Source organism: Aristolochia californica, unplaced genomic scaffold (genome assembly GCF_029961685.1).
Source record: "Aristolochia californica isolate CCGP_79_NKW_82.1479 unplaced genomic scaffold, dmAriCali1.0.hap1 SCAF_3, whole genome shotgun sequence".
NCBI classification, from domain to species: Eukaryota; Viridiplantae; Streptophyta; class Magnoliopsida; order Piperales; family Aristolochiaceae; genus Aristolochia; species Aristolochia californica.
The window spans coordinates 23,068,513-23,086,116 of NW_027181992.1; the positions used below are offsets into that span (position 1 = coordinate 23,068,513).

Consider the following 17,604-nt stretch of genomic DNA (forward strand, 5'->3'; position numbering starts at 1 on the left):
AAGGAAAATAGCAGTAATTAAGGCTTCCTTTTGCTTGTCTTGGATAGAAATATTTGTGGTTGAAGGCTGAGCTAACTTCCACTCTTGAAGAAATCCTCTAAAGTGGGCCAAGTACTCATGGATATTTTCTCCTTGTTTAGTATTCAACATCCTTTGGAGAATGTCATATGATCTATGTAGAGTATCCGGGCAAGAGTACAATTTAGCACATGTCTCCCAAATTTGTTTAGTAGTGTCAAGAAGAATGACATTGTTGAAGACATGTTCATCCATGTTCATCCATGCTGTTGATTAGCCAACTAATCACCAAGGTATCATTTTTCATAATTTTTTTATAAAAAATATCATCTTCATCAATAGGTAGTCCTTGAGTGGTGAGGTGACTAAGTAGGTCTTTTGTTATAAGGAACCTCCAAACCGATGTGGATCAACTCATAAAATTTAATACCCCACATAAGGGTACGGTGGTAAATCTCAGTATATCACTTTTGATATTCATATTCTCTTCTGCCATGATAGGCCCCTCTTCAAAAAATTCTAACAATAACACCTAGTAGTATTCTTCAAACAACTCAATGTTTGGGGAACTTTAGCATTGATCCTAAATTATTATTCTGATTTTTTTCCTCTAATACCACTCATAGGAGACTCAATAACAATATTATATATCAGGGGACTCTTTTTCCCATGAAAAAATATTCCAACAATCTGATCATGGATTGTTCTCGGTTAACAAAATTTTGAAACCGACAAAACTGTTTTTATAGATTCTTCTAGATGGAGAGGCATGCATATCCAAAATATAATAAGATGAAAGAATTCACATAATCATATTTAAATCATCTTCTAAATTTTGAAACCAATAACATGAAGAAAAAAATTTAAGCACTTATCGCACGGTTTGTGATCTTTATTCACAAAAGAGCCTTCTTTGAGTGGTGTTGATCATTACTTGTTTAGAGCATTCCTTTTGACGAGGGATCCTAAATTTAATGCTTTGATACCATGTTGAATTTAGGATCCCTTTTCCAATATTCTGAGAAAGAGAAAGAAGAAAAGGGAAGAAGTGCTCTCAGGTAGAGAGAAGAAAAAAGAAAAGAGAAAAGAGAGGTGTGAACCAAGAAAGAGAGAGAGAGAGAGAGAGAGAGATTAAATCAAGAAGGAAATGTGTAATTTGATTAGTTCCAAATTACAACACCTCTATTTATAGTAGAGGAAGAGATAGAGTCTTTATACAATTAGCCTTTCAATCTCCTAATTACATTCCAACTCTAACTCTCTAAAATAAGTCTATCAACACAATCTACTAGAAGTCTAATATGAGTTGAACTAGAACTTTTTCTTCAATCATGTGAATATGAGGGAGGAGGCCAGCTCGTGGCCTTATTCTTGTGTGTCCCACATGATATTCCAGCTCATATTGATAAAGTTGCCAGCTCGTGGTATCTTTGTGGGTCCCACTTGATCTTCAAGTCTTCTAACTCATTTCAGCTTGTGCTTCTTAACTCCTTAACTCGTGTTAGGTTAGGTGAGGACTCTTCTTGGTGTCCCACATCCTCATGTTGGGTCCCACCAGCTTATGCACCAAGGTGGGTCCCATATTGTAACAAATTCAATTCATGACCGAGCCAACCCGACCTAGGTCAACTCAGACAGGGCCCACTTATGTTTTTTTTTCCTTGGTATACATGTTTACCATGACTTGGATATATTGATCTACTATTTGACTTGGTGCGACTCAGTATTTTTTCTATGTCTGGATTATTATTTTGAAGTATAGATAGATTATTCATTGGTCAACATATTATATGGTACATATACTTGCATTAGATTATTTCATGTGTCAATTTTACAAGGATTATTTTGGTTCGTGTTATATGGGCCCAAGCCCATTTTAGTTGTTGTTATTGTGTCTCTTTAGATGAGACATTATTATTGAAGAAGAGGTGGCCTCAATATCTTTTCTCATACCATAATTTATTTGACTCTAAAAAATATTACGGTTGGGACACCATGAGAGAAGGTGCCCAGATTGGGACACCATCATTTATTTGACTCTCAAAAATATCACGGTTGGGACACCATGAGAGTTGGTGTCCGGATTGGGACACCATGATTACGAATATCCCACTACCCCCACCCCGTAATGGCTATTATTACTCTTACCACTTGAGAACCATTGTCCTGTGGAGGGACACAATAGTGGAGAAGTTTTACACTTCATTGCAATGCCGATAGACACGCTACCTACAAAAGACGGAGTGTGCCCTACATCCAGCATGAATTAAGACTAGTGTATGGAGCAATGTCTTAGCGACTAGGAGTGATATTTACTCTCACTTATCTTATGCTAGTAGAGCCTCATGGAAGGACTCACCGGTGTCAAGGGGAGTGTTGGAAGATGTGCCATTTTATACAAAAAGATTTCATACAACATTTGCAGCAAGTTGGAAGTTCATGATGTTCTCTCACCCCCAACTTGAGGGGGAGGGTTGGAAGATAGGCCCCAAGCCCACACGACCAAGGAAGGCCCACATATTCAAGTGTGTTGGAAGAAAAGCCCAAACCCATCAGACCAAGGAAGACCCACACATCCAAGAGATGTGGAAGATGGGCGCAAGGCCCATAGATCAAGAAGAAGACCCACAAGCCCATACAATGGCAGCCCCGTGGCCTACTGCTTGTAGCTACCAACCAAGGCAAAGATACATAATGTATTCCACGTATCCCAACTGAAGCCATTCCAGGGTGACTAGCCCTTACTTCACACACCTTTGCCGCCACTCCATGAGGGCAGAGTCTTTTCTACTCCAGCTCAAGTATTGAAAGCACGCCACATTCAAGGCGATTGGGAAATTCTCATTCAGTGGGCAGATGTAGACCCTAGTGACATGACATGGGAGCCATTATCAGCATTTTGACTTCTCTACCCTTCCTTTCGAGCTCGAGGACAAACTGTTAAGATCCTCACGATCCATGGATCTTGTCACCCTCCTCTCTTCTCTTCCTTCCATTACCTTACTTGACGTTGAGATGGAATGATGGAATGATGGAGACTGAATTTCGGAAAGGAGAATTGGGGAAAAATGGGAGAGAGCTTGAAGGAGCTCTTGACCTGTTTATCTAATTTACTATAGCTAAAGTAGACTCAATTCATATCTCTCATTACCCTAGCCGTCCCCTTAAATATGGTTGAGGATGCCCAAAACACAAAAGACCCCTTGGGTCAATGGTTCAAACCAATAAATGCTAAACCAACCCAAACCAAAGACAAAACCAAACCAAAAACAATTACATGGAAATTGAAAAACACATTCATTAATTCCTACACCTGTTGGTAACTCGTGATGCTATAGAATCCATAACATCACCTCCCCTCCTGGAGAAAGAGCATGTCCTCAAGCTCGAAGGAAGGATATAAGAGTCAAAATGCTAATAACGGCTCCCATGTGATGTCACTGGGATCGGCATCTGCCCACTGGACAAGAATTTTCCTATCACCTTGAATGTGGCATGCTTTTACCACCTGAACTGGAATAGAAAGGACTCTGCCCTCTTGTAGTGGCGGCAGTGGAGTGTACAGTAGGGGCGAGTCACCCTGGAAGGGCTTCAATTGGGAGACGTGAAATACATTATGGATCTTTGATTTCGGTGGTAGCTGCAAGCAGTATGCCACGGGCCCAATTTTGTCCAACACCTGAAATGGACCATAATATTTTGGAGACAGCTTATGGCACTTGGATGCAGTCAAGGACAACTGGCGATAGTGTTGAAGCTTTAACCACACATAGTCTCCAGGGAAATAAGATACCTCCCGGTGCTTCTTATCATAATAGCGTTTCATAGAGTGTTGGGCCTCCTGTAGATGAGTACGTACCTCAGTGAGCATAGCGTCTCTTTCAGCTAACGCTTGGTCCAAAGTGATGACTTTGGATGCCCTAGGTTCATATAGTAACAAACGAGGTGGATCTCTGTCATAAACTACCCTAAAAGGTGTAGTTCCAGGTGCTGTGTGGTAAGATGTGTTATAGCAAAATTCTGCCCATTAAAGCCATTTCACCCACCATCTAGTTGCGTCCCCCACAAAACAACAAAGATACATTTCAATCGTGCGATTGATGACCTCTGTTTGTTCATCCGTTTGTGAATGATATGCAGACAAAAATACCAATTGGGTGCCCTGTAATTTGAATAATTCCTTCCAAAAGATACTGGTAAAAATGGCATCCCTGTCACTGATAATGGATGAGGGAATTCTGTGTAATCGGACAATGTTGTCCATCAATAATTGAGCGACCTGAGCAGTAGTATATGGGATTCACAATGTGTTTCATGTCTCCCAACTGAAGGCCTTCCAAGGTGATTCTCCCTTGCTGCACACACCGCTGCCCCCACTACATGAGGGATGTGTCCTTTCTACTCCAGCACAAGTATTATAGGCTCATTGCATTCAGGGTGATTGGGAGATCCTAGTGCAATGGGCAGATGCTGATCCCAGTGACATGACATGGGAGCCATTAGCTACGTTTCGCACCCTCTCCCCATACTTCGAGCTTGAGGACAAGCTCTTTCTCCAAGAGGGGGTGATGTTATGGACTCCATAGCATCACGAGTTATCCATAGGCATAGGAATTAAATTATGTCAATTTATTTTTCATGTAATTTCATTTGGTTTGGTTTACTTTGGGTTGGTTTAGATGTAATGTGGCGTGAACCACTTGACCTATGGGTCACCTTTGTAATTTCGTCCTCAACCCTATTTAGGGGGACGTCAAGGGAAGGAAAAATTAAGTATTGAGAAAATTAGATTAAATAGGTCAGATTCTCCCTCAAAGGTCTAGGTCGGATTCTCCCTCTGAGGTCCAGTTGAGCTTCCTCAAAGCTCCTTCGTTCGATTTGATTTCCATCATTCCACATTCCAGAAACAAGAATTCAGCGTCAAGAGCATCCATGGAGGGAAAAGAGGAAAGAAGGGTGACTCGATCCATGGCTCGGGAAGAACCTAAAACTTGGGCAGAATTTTGTTATAACACATCCTACCACAGCGCACTCGGAACTACTCCGTTCAAGGTCATATTTGGCAGAGATCCACCTCAACTTTTATCGTATGAACCAGGTGCATCCAAGGTCGCCACCTTGGATCAGGCTTTAGCAGAAAGGGACACCATGCTCAGTGAGGTGTGCACTCATCTCTAGGAGCCTCAGAATACTATGAAATTATATTATGATAAGAATCACCGGTAAGTATTCTTTTCTCTTGGAGATTATGTATGGCTGCATCTCCCACATTACAAGTAGCTTTAACTGACAGCCTCCAAATGCCACAAGCTCTCTCCGAAATATTATGGTCCCTTTCAGGTATTGGACCGCATTGGCACAGTCGCCTATCGCTTGCAACTTCCACCCGAGGCCAAGATTCACAATGTGTTTCATGTCTCCCAACTGAAGGCCTTCTAGGGAGACTCCCCATTACTGCACACCCCTCTACCCCCACAACATGAGGGATGCGTCCTTTCTACTCCCGTGCAAGTGTTGCAGGCTCATCGTATACAAGGCGATTGGGAGGTACCAGTGCAGTGGGCGGATGCTAACCCCAATGGACACTACATGGGAGCCCTTAGCTGCTTTCAGGGGTTCTATACCCCACTTTCGAGCTTGAGGACAACCTCTTTCTCTAGGAGGGTGGTGATGTTATGGACTCCATAGCATCCCGAGTTATCAACAGGCATAGGAATTGAATTATGTTATTTCCCTTTTCATGTATTTCAATTTGGTTTGGTTTGGTTTGGATGTAAATTGGCGTGAACCAATGGACCCACGGGTCTAACTTGTATTTTTGTCCCCAAACCTATTTATTGGAATGACAAGAGGAATGAAGATTAAGCATTGAGAAATATAGTTTAGACAGGTCAAATTCTCCCTCAGAGGTCTAGGTCGAGCTTCCTTCACAGCTCAATCATCTGTATTCCGTCATCACCATTCCACGTTCAAGAAATAGAGCTTCTCTCCTAGCGTCAATATCCAATCTAGAGGGAAGAAAAGGAAGAAGGGTGACACGATCCATGGCTCGGGAAGATCCTAACAGGTTCCATGTGAATGGCAATTGCACATGGGTTAGTCGATCCTAAGAGACAGGGGAAGTTCGTAAGATGGCGTACGTCATGCAAACCTCGAAAGGGAATCAGGTTAAAATTCTTAAACCGGGACGTGGATGCTGATGGTAATGTTAGGGAGTCTAGAGACATTGACAGGGGCCTTGGGAAGAGTTATCTTTTTTGTTTAATAGCCTGTCCACCCTATAAACGGCTTAGCCAGAGGTAGGGTCCAACGGCTGGAAGAGAACCGCACATTGCATGGTGTCTGGTGCGCCCTCGGCGGCCCTTGAAAATCCGGAGGACCGAGTACCGCCCATGCCCGGTCATACTCTGTTACGGTCCCGGATCTGACACAAGGATTGTAACGGTCCTAGATCTGCCACGGGTTATTGTAGGGAGATTACGTGGAATCGTAGAGAGACATGGAGAGGAAGACGAAGATCAAGCCAAAGGGAAGCTTGAAAACCCTAGAGATCGTTGAGGAGAACTCTAAGCCTGTTTAACCTAAAGTTAACCTAAAATCAATGCTTTCCTTTCTCATTACTCTTACCCCTTAAATAGGGTTCACCCTTTTAGGGTTTAAGATAAAATATTACAAAAAAAGCCCTATAATTGAAATATTCCAAAAATACCCATGTGACCTAAAACTGAAATAAAATAATGTAAATTAAATATTAATGTTATTATGTGCATAACATTACACCCCCTGGAAAAACGAGCTTGTCCCCAAACTCAAAAGTAAGGTCTGTATGCTGACGTCTCCCCCTCTGGAAACTATATGAATTGTGCCATTCAAGGGACCGATGTAGGTGTATTTCTCTTTGTTCGTACAGATGTTCTGGTAGATTGGACATGTTCTTTAATAGTTGAAGACTTTCCCTCCCCCTAGGTTCTTCGAAAGATCCCTCCTGGGCATACCAACTATTTGAAGAGTACCCCAAAACCCTATGTGCAAGGAAGATAAGCCATGGTTGTGTACGTCTGTCTACTGATGCAAAGCATACTTCAATAAGTTGATACTGCTCGGTCCCTTCCCTCGAATCATGTTCAGTATTAGCTACACAAAAGCGGAACATTCCATAATCTGTTGAGTACCAATAGTTGGCCCGATTTTTAGCAGTAACATCATACATCATTTCAGCTACAACACTAATTCTCCACCAGAATCTGTATTGCCATAGAAGGAACCAGATCCTAGCCAGTTGCATTCATGGTTACCACTCGCTGTCATATATGGAACAGAAGCAATAGGCACACTTGTGCAGTAAACTGGTCCCACTGCGAGATATATCCATTTGCATAAGGCATATCTCCAATATGGACAACTATGTCGTAATTATTCACATCATGGAAAAGCTGATCGGTAGTATTCAGAGAGCCTGGTTGATAATTGTGGTACTCATTTGAATCATCACATTCTGCCTTTCCCATATCACCAAATATGATTATACGTTGAAGAGAGTCCTGGCCAGGGAAAGGAGATACTTTAAAATGATAGGTCTGGCTCCAGTCATATGATCCATTAGATAGTTTATGTCCCAACTTGTAAATGTATACAACATGTGGCCACAAAACTTTTAGAAAGCTTGTATGTATGAATCCTGGATCCCGCCAGCCAACTGTCCGTGCTGGTGCACGACACATGCTGTTACGACTGAATGTCAGGGTCCCAGCTAGGGAACGAACTTGATCTCCTCCTTCTCTACCCCATTCAACAAAAGGTTTTGCTTCATTCATACTGTATCCGCTAGTCCAAGTTACTGTCATCTCATTCCAAGACTTCCCTTATGCAATTCCAGGCACAAACATATCAAAAGCAGCATTGTAGTTGGCCAAGCCGATTGTGGCACTGAGCAGAGGCACGTGATTGGTGTCTTGTGAACTATGAATAGGAGCCTCCAGAACAAAATTGAATTTCCCACATGCAGGCCTATACTGTCTCCTCTCCTGCTGGGTTGCCATCTTCTCAAGCTGGGCAACATACATTCCCTTGATCTCATCTTCACCATCTTCATACAGCTAGTCTTCCACTTGCTGGAGTTGTGTAGAATCAGGGCCAAACCCTTTCCAGGACAAAGCAAGTGAATATGGGAAACGCTTATTGTCCTAAAATTTGCTGACTATAAACATTGGACTAAGAATAGCACATGGAAGTGTACACCCGCGGGCAACACACTCACTAGCATTTATAGTACGCCTTGGCTCATTTCCACAAAACTCGGTTATTAGACTAATAATCGCTGGAATATGAGATCCTGATCCTACTACTTCAATAGAATTAATTTTTTTAATAGTAAGTCCAGCTTCCAACAAGGCCTTTTCAAGCTGGCCCTTAACCCTCTCCAAAATAGGAACACTAATTTTCTCAAATTCATCCCTTTCAATGAATCCCTTTACATCCTTCTCATCCATCAAACATTCAATATTAAGAGGTGCCTTTGGGTTTACCCTCAAAACCTTCTTCAGCTTGTCATATGCAGCACGAAGTTGTGCAATCCCAAGCAATCTGATAAACATCAATCTTATACTCCTTAAATTTTGTAGCAAAGTGTCGGAACAGAACTTCATCAAAGTCTCTTCCACTAAGAGAACTATCTAATGCATGTGCTATCTTGAGCTAATGTTTTATTAATCCCATAATGCATGTTGGCATGCTGGCATGACCAACATCCACAAAAGAAACATATAACTGATCATTTTTAGGTGAGTCCCTCTTATAGATTCCATACGCCAAAGCTTTTGCAGTGGTTTCCTGAATTAACCTCAAAGGATGAAGGCCAGCAATAGAAGCTGCGTCCAAAACAGTTCTCCTTGGAAGGTCAGTGAAATAGACAGGAATTCCAATACAACAATCTACTACTGCAGCATTCAGATTCTTCTCTTCTATACTGTTAAGATTTGAAGGAACCATTCCTAAAATTTGTGTTGGGGTAAAAGTCCACATTTCCCCTAGATATCTAGCAGGAAAAAGAGGTAAACCATCGGGGCCTTCGGTTATTGACTAAGCCAAAGAATGAAGATCAAACTGGATCTCAGGATCAGAGAACTTTCTGCCCATAAGGTGTTTGAGTTGAGAAATAGAGTTCTTCGGATTCATGATAAAAGAGGCAGCTCCAACCGTGCCCACAAAACACTGTTTCTATCCAAAACAAACCACAACAGTGGTTGCACGCTTACGTACATCATTGAAAAAGAAAAAAATTAAGCCATACTATGTCAGTTTGACAACGAATAGATGCACAGGTACTGTGCTCATCCACAAAAAACCAAAGCCACCAGAAAAAAAAATTCAGACGTCCCAAAAAAATTATTTCAATAGAACCTGACTTCCTCCGGAAAATTTTGTCTCGAAATGCATACACCCAGGCCGAAATTCCATCACTGTGGCACTGTTTCTTTTCTTCACGACACAGAGAACCTTCGTCCCCAACTTTCGATCAGCGTTGTTGCTACTCAGCCCCTTGGAGGCCCTTCACCACCGTGTACAAATCAAGTAGACATAAATTTTGATGGCATTCCAGAAGCTTACACCAAAATACGTTGAAGTGGGTTCCTCCCTGGCCTGCCGAGAGCTGGATTGACAATGCTAGGTGGTGGCCGGAAGTCACTTCCCTCCGGACTTGCTTCTGATGGCGCCGATGGAGCGTCCTCCGTGTCCGGTGGCGAAGGGAAGCCCTTTGGGGCTTCGCCTCTTGGGGATTTTTCGAGATAGAGGGCTCTTGAAAACACCTCCTTGTCAGAGGAATCATTGGCAATATTACCTTCTCCTATGCTGGGAGACATTCTGCTGGCCACGAGGAAGGGTTTTTTGAGGTCGAACCCAAATCAACCCTTACTGACGGGGTTTTGGCAGCATACCCCTCCGATTTCCCCAATCTTCATTGTCGCTGTTTGGCTTTGGATTTCTTTGTGTGGAAATCTTGAATTTTTCTGAAGCATGACCTTTCTGCCCGTCCGGATTTGAGGTCGCACCCAAATCTTCTGCAGGGACTTCGGCTGGTAAACAAGACAAAATTTTTAATTTTTCTGGCCCATGGCCTGTTTTCCCATCTGAGACAACTTCTGCTGCTTTCCCTTCTGTGTGTACGTCTTGCTCGGAGATTTCAAGTCGTATGACCTTCTTTTCTATGGCATCAATATCCCTCTTTAGAACAGAAATTTTAATAGAAGTTCTACCCATTCCCTCCTGCAATGATTCTTTCACTTCTCCCAATCCTTTGCATACTTTTTCCATTGAATCGCATACCTCGTGCAGGATAATAATTTCATTTTGGAATAGAGAATAACCCAATTGTGTTACCGCTCTGATACCAGTTGTTACGATCCCGGATCTAACACAAAGATTCATAACGGTTTCAGATCTGCCACGGGTTATTGTAGGGAGACCATGTGGAATCGTAGGGAGACATGGAGAGGAAGACGAAGATCAAGCCAAAGGGAAGCTTGAAAACCCTAGAACTCGTTGAGGAGAACTCTAAGCCTGTTTAACCTAAAATTAACCTAAAATCAATGTTTTCCTTTCTCATTACTCTTACCCCTTAAATAAGATAAAATATTACAAAAATACCCATTTGGCCTAAAACTGAAATAAAATTATGTAAATTAAATAAAATCACTGAAATATTAATGTTATTGCATGCATAACATACTCATAACCGCATCAGGTCTCCAAGGTGAACAACCTCTGGTCAATGAAACAATGTAGGCAAGGGAAGTCGGCAAAATGGATCCGTAACTTCAGGAAAAGGATTGGCTCTAAGGGCTGGGCACGGGGGTCCCAGTCCCGAACCCATCGGCAATGGACTGCTCGAACTGCACATGTGGTGAGAGTGGGGTCGTCTCATGCTTGTCGGGGGTCAGAATAAAAAGGACCCCCTCGGGGGCCTTCCCCGGGCATCAAACAGTTGACTCAGAACTGGTACAGACAAGGGGAATCAGACTATTTAATTAAAACAAAGCATTGTGATGGTCCCTATGGATGCACACACAATGTGATTTTTGCCCAGTGCTCTGAATGTCAAAGTGAAGAAATTAAACCAAGCACATAACTATGACTCTCTTAAGGTAGCCAAATGCCTCGTCATATAATTAGTGACATGCATGAATGGATTAACGAGATTCCCACTATCCCTGTCTACTATCTAGCAAAACCACAGCCAAGGTAACGGGTTTGGTAGAATCAACGGGGAAAGAAGACCCCGTTGAGCTTGACTCCACTCCGACTTTGTGAAATGACTTGAGAGGTGTAGGATAAGTGGGAGCCGCTTCAGCGGCGCAAGTGAAATACCACAAATTTTAATGTTAGTTTACTTATTCCGTGAGTCAGAGGCAGGGCATTGCCCCTCCTTTTGGTTCCAAGGCTCACCCCAACAAGCCGATCCAAGTGGAAGACATTGTCAGGTGGGAAGGTTGGCTGGGGCGGCACACTGCTAAAAGATAACATAGGTGTCCTAAGGCGATCTCAACGAGAACAAAAATCTTGTGTGGAACAAAAGGGTAAAAGCTAGTTTGATTCTGATTTCCAATACGAATACAAACCATGAAAGTGTGGCATATCGATTCTTTAGACCTTTGAAATTTGAAGCTAGAGGTGTCAGAAACGTTACCACATGGATAACTGGCTTGTGGCAGCCAAGCGTTCATAGCGACATTGCTTTTTGTTCCTTCGATGTTGGCTCTTCCTATCATTATGAAGCATAATTCACCAAGTATTGGATTGTTCACCCACCAATAGGGAACATGAGTTGGGTTTAGACCGTCATGAGATAGGTTAGTTTTACCCTACTGATGACTGTGCCGCGATAGTAATTCAACCTAGTATGAGAGGAACCATTGATTCACACAATTGGTCATCGCGCTTGGTTGTAAGCCAGTGGTGCGAAGCTACCATGTGTTGGATTATGACTGAATGCCTCTAAGTCAGAATCCAAGCTAGACCGACGCCACCATTGCCGCTTGCTTGCAGACCCGCAGTAGGTGCCACCCGGCTCCCATGGGCCCGTGTCAATTCCTTGAATCGTAGTTCTAAACGAACAGTGGCTTGAATACTTTGCAGATGACTCAAATACGCGACAGGGTATTGTAAGTGGCAGAGTGGCTCTGCTGCCATGATCCATTGACATTCAGCCCCATGTTGCACCGATTCATTCATCCGCCACACCCCCTAGGGAACCAGCGATTTTTGCGAACGGGGTTGTCGGCGACCCGAATAACTCGACCCAAGTCATTTAATGCCCGAGATTTGGATTCCACGACCCGCCCACTGTGATGTCTACTCATAGTTCTTACGGCGAGCTTTTGAACGAGACGGCTACTACTGCCTTCTCAGAGCGGGTCAGGGGGCGAACCCAAAAATGACATGCCTGAACGTCATAAGCTCTATTTTCCTCAACCGTTTTTATGAGTCCCTTTCCATTATGCGTATGGCATCACCTCTACCTTTTACAAAATCCACCAATTTGGAACTTGATTTGAAATCAATATTTCAACGCGGACATGTTTGGGTTCCCCTAAATAACCAACGAAAGGCAAGTGCTTTACCTTGTGTAAATCCAATTTCAATGGTGATGCGATGAGTCAATCCGCCTACACGTCTTGCAGTGTAGAGGCCATTGGCATCCCTGCATTGGCAAGGAAGCAGCACGTGAAGCATGGCCACCTCCACCAGAAGCCATCTGCTGCCCCTCCGACCCTACCCATCCACCTTCACCTGCCACGCTTGACACATTGTTTGATTCAGCTCAGGGGGCAGACCTTGAAGGAACGAGAACGTAAAGACATGAAATGCGACACTTGGTCCCATGGAAAAAAACTCAACCAGGGAGCTCCATGCCCCGAAGGCCCCTTAGGCTCGAGTAGAGATGCTCCCAAGCAGCCCAAGGGCCCAGGCGCACAGGCGCCCAGACGAATATTTGAACATTCGAACATGTGGCTAGGAGGCCAGGCTCACATGCGAACATTCGAAAAGGCGCCATGGCGTGCAGGCACGCATAGGCAGGGCAGAGGGCAGGCGCGCGCATGTGGGCGTGGTGCCTGGCATGTGCACACAGGGTGGGGGCATGGTGCCTGGTGTGTGCCCATGCCTGGGAAGGGGTCTTGGCCCGTGATGGGATTGCCCACGTGCGAGCCTTGTGATAGTACAGACACTTTGGTCAAACCTCGTGGCCAAAGCGAATTTTTTTCTCTTGCCTAGGTAGGTGACCCCTTTTTCGCGTTCCATTGTGCATGTCCCACTTTGACAACACACTCGCATGCTTGCCGTCCTTGTCCTTGTACGCATCAGCATTCATGCATGTCAGAAAACATGAGCCGTGTGCATGGCTTGTCTCGGTGGACCATTGCCCACTCTTGTCCCCTTTCATGTTCGTGTGCCCCCTGGTGTCTACTGCCTTGCCTGAATAGTGGGCCTCCAGCCTCGTGCACCGTTGCCATCTGGCAGCCAGGTGCCTAGGCCCCCATGCTGCCAGGTTACCAAGCTCTTGGGCCCCATTCCACCCCAAGCGCCCATGCCGCAAGGCACCCATGACACCACGGTGAGCTTTCGTAAGCCCCTGCACTCGCGGCGGTAGGCCATGCTCAGTGCTATCATCCCTGTGTGACAGTAAAGACACTTTGGTGAAACCTCCTGGCCTACGGGATTTTTACGCCCACCTAGGTAGGTGATCCCCTTTTTTTCTTGTCGCTTGTGCATATGCCCCTCTTTCTCTTTTTTTTTGTTCGTGTTCACGTGTGCACGCAATGGCAAGCCATGCACTCGTCCCATCTCGCTGGACCCGAGTGACCACCTATCGTCCCCTCCTGGGCGCCACTACCCTCCTCGAACAATGGGCCCCATTACCCAAACACAAATGCCCCCAAGACACTAGGTTGCCTGGGCGCGCACGTCTGGTATGCAAAGCTACCACGTGTTGGCGCATGGGTGGCATGCAAAAACTAAGCATGCGCTGGTGGCTGGCCAAGCGAGGGTGCTCGGGCGGCTGGCCAAGCGTGCGCACAATGGCAAAAGGCTAAGCTCGTGCCCATGGGCGGCAGCCGTAACACGCACGGGCACAAGCGTCTTGCCAAGTCTGAGTGCGTGAGCGGTTGGCCAAGCGTACGCACAATGACAAAAGGCTAAGCGCGTGCCCACGGGCGGCAGCCGTAACGCGCACGGACACAAGCGGCTTGCCGAGTCTGAGTGCGTGAGCGGTTGGCCAAGCGTGCGCACAATGGCAAAAGGCTAAGCGCGTGCCCATGGGCGGCAGCCGTAACGCGCACGGGCACAAGCTGCTTGCCAAGTCTGAATGCATGTGCGGTTGGCCAAGCATGCGCATGATGGCTACAGGCCAAGTGTGCACAGGCACGGGGGCAGGCCCTCTGTGTGCGCTAGAAAGCCAGGCGCTCATGTGTCACCCTTGTGTGACAATACAGACACTTTGGCAAAATCTCCTTGCCGATCAGGTTTTGGCGCCCGTCGAGGTAGGTGATCCCCATTTTTCGTGTCTCGTGCGCACGTATGCCCCTCTTCGCCCGATGCATGTTTTGTGTCCTTGTCTGTGTCTGTAGTCATGTTCGTTGGTGAAGACAAGGTGGGTGCACGTGCCTTCTCGTTGACATTTTGACGAAACCTCCTATGTGTGTGGGTTTTGTTGCCTTTCCTTGCAGGCGAGCTCTACTACATGGTGCCAATTTTGGTGCACCTGTGCCCCTTCCTCGTCCCCTTTCATGTTTGTTTTGCTCCAAGGCACCTATTGCCCTCCTCGAAAAGAGTTCCCAGTCCCTTGTCACCGTTGCCCCCAGGGCGCCGGGTTGTTTGATTCCTACTGCCTACCTTAATCCGTGCCCCTTGCTGCTCCTGTGTTGGCCATGTGTCGTTTCTTCAAGTTCCCACGCATGATGGTAATGGTACTTTGGTGAAACCTCATCCACATGGGGATTTTTACGACCTCCTTTGTTTAGGCGAGTTACAGCTTCTTGCCCATTTTCCCAGACATGTGCCGCTCTTGGCCACTTTAATGTATCTATTGCCCCCGGTTGCTTTCTGCCCTCATCGTACTTGTGTTCGCATCTCGTGTTCCTTCTGGTCGCTCTCTCTTGTTTGCACGTTCTTTTACGGGGCCGTACGGTGCAACGTCTCCTGACATTGTCTTGCTCGCCCGGTTTGCTTCTGTGTCGTGCTTCTAGGTCATGCGTGGGTCGGTGCTCCATGCGTGCGGACCGCGACACATGTGAGTGGCGAATGTTGGATTTTCCCATGTGGTGCTCCCGACCGCTCGAGTCGCCAATCGCATGTGCACCACCCTCAACAAGCCGAACGGTGGTCCCCTCGATTGCTATTTGCATAATTGGAGGGATTTTTGGTTCCTTGTTTGCGACCTTGACGTGGTATTTTGGTCATACGATTTGGTTTGCAACCCGCCTTTGGACCAACTTGATAGGTTCGTGGTGGGGACTGGATCGTCGATGCCTTGTGGCCCTTCATATTTGTGGAGTTCCAGTCGGGTTGCAGCAACAAGGTTGCTGATGGATGCTACCTGGTTGATCCTGCCAGCAGTCATATACTTGTCTCAAAGATTAAGCCATGTATGTGTAAGTATGAATCAGACAGTGAAACTATGAATGGCTCATTAAATCAATTATAGTTTGTTTGATGGTACTTGCTACTCGGATAACCGTAGTAATTCTAGAGTGTTAGGGTCTTGGGTTATGTACCTATGTCTTCCGCTCCTAAAGGACTAGTCTTTTGGGTAGTATTGGCTAGGTGTACTACATTTGGTATTAGAGCAGGCATTGCATCATGAGTTCGATTCCCCTTGGGCACGGGGGTGCGCGGAGGCTGGATTTAAATACAGGTAGGTCCGGGGGAAACACCAGGTAACGTAACCCAGGTTGGGCCCGTTTCGCTGTGCATTCTGGCTACGGTGTGGGCCGTAGACCCCACCCGAACGTTTCGTTGCTTAGTCTTGAGCTGTCGTGGGCGTCGGCTCAAGGCGAGGGGTATACTGTTAGGGTCCTGGGTTATGTACCTATATCTTCCACTCCTAAATTACCTTTCTTTTGGGTAGTATTGGCTAGGTGCACTACATAGAGCTAATACATGCACCAAACCCCAACTTCTGGAAGGGATGCATTTATTACATAAAATGTCAATGCGGGCTTTGCCTATTCTTTTGATGATTTATGATAACTCGACGGATCGCATGGCTCTTGTGCTGGGGACGCATCATTCAAATGTCTGCCCTATACACTTTCGATGGTAGGAAAGGGGCCTACCATGGTGGTGACGGGTGGTGGAGAATTAGGGTTCGATTCCAGAGAGGGAACCTGAGAAACGGCTACCACATCCAAGGAAGGAAGCAGGCATGCAAATTACCCACTCCGGACACTGGGAGGTAGTGACAATAAATAACAATACCGGGCTCTCAGAGTCTGGTAATTGGAATGAGTACAATCTAAATCCCTTAACGAGGATCCATTGGAGGGCAAGTCTAGTGCCAGCGGCCACGGTAATTCCAGGTCCAATAGCATATATTTAAGTTGTTGCAGTTAAAAAGCTCGTAGTTGAACCTTGGGTTGGGTCGATCAGTCTACCTCGCGGTGTGCATAGGTCGACTCGTCCCTTCTACTGATGATGTGCTCCTGGCCTTAATTGGTTGGGTCATGCCTCTGGTGCTGTGTTAAGCACTTAGCCAATACTACCCAAAAGACCGGCTTGTTAGGAGTGGAAGACATAGGAACTTAACCCAGGACCATAACATTTCACCCCTCCTTTGCGGGCCGACATCCACTATGGCCCACTTGCGATGGCCCACTCTAGCGATGGCCTACTCCGCCAAGGTCGCCCCCTCCGCACGTGTGGTGGCCTACTCTGTCAAGGTTGCCCCCTCCGCATAGGTCGCCCCCTTCGCAGTCACCCCCTCCGGGATTCAAACGCGCGAAGAGGGAGCTAGCTCTGATACCAAATGTTAAGCACCTAGCCAATACTACCCAAAAGACCAGCCTATTAGAAGCAGCAGACATACATACTTAACTCAGGGCCATTAGCATGGGATAACATCATAGGATTTTGGTACTATTGTATTGGCATTCGGGATCGTTGTAATGATTAACAGGGGTAGTCGGGGGCATTCGTATTTCATAGTCAGAGGTGAAATTCTTGGATTTATGAAAGACGAATGTTGAATTTAGGATCCCTTTTCCATGATCACGAACAAGAGAAAGAAGAAATAAAAACGAGAAAAGGGGCAGAAAGCTCTCGGTAGAGAAGAGAAAAAATAAAATAGAAATGTGTGAGCTTCGTCAAGTGAGGAGAGCAAGAGAGAGAACCAGCTCGGGATTGAATGTGTGACTTTATTAATTCTGAATTACAACTCCTCTATTTATAGTAGAGGAGGAGGTAGAGTCCTTATACAACTTGTCATTCAATCCTAAATACATTCCAACTCTAACTCTTCAATATAAGTAAGTCTATTCAAACTAGAATTCCTAGAAGACTAATTGGAGTAGAACAAGGAGTCCTTTATTACCCACG

General features: G+C 45.4%; 2 pseudogenes; both read right to left on the bottom strand.

The window, feature by feature from the left end:
* Positions 1-6,792: 6,792 nt before the first annotated feature.
* Positions 6,793-8,081, bottom strand: LOC137959473 (probable inactive purple acid phosphatase 27; annotated as a pseudogene).
* Positions 8,082-8,114: 33 nt separating this feature from the next.
* Positions 8,115-9,878, bottom strand: LOC137959474 (heat shock 70 kDa protein 15-like; annotated as a pseudogene).
* Positions 9,879-17,604: the final 7,726 nt, after the last annotated feature.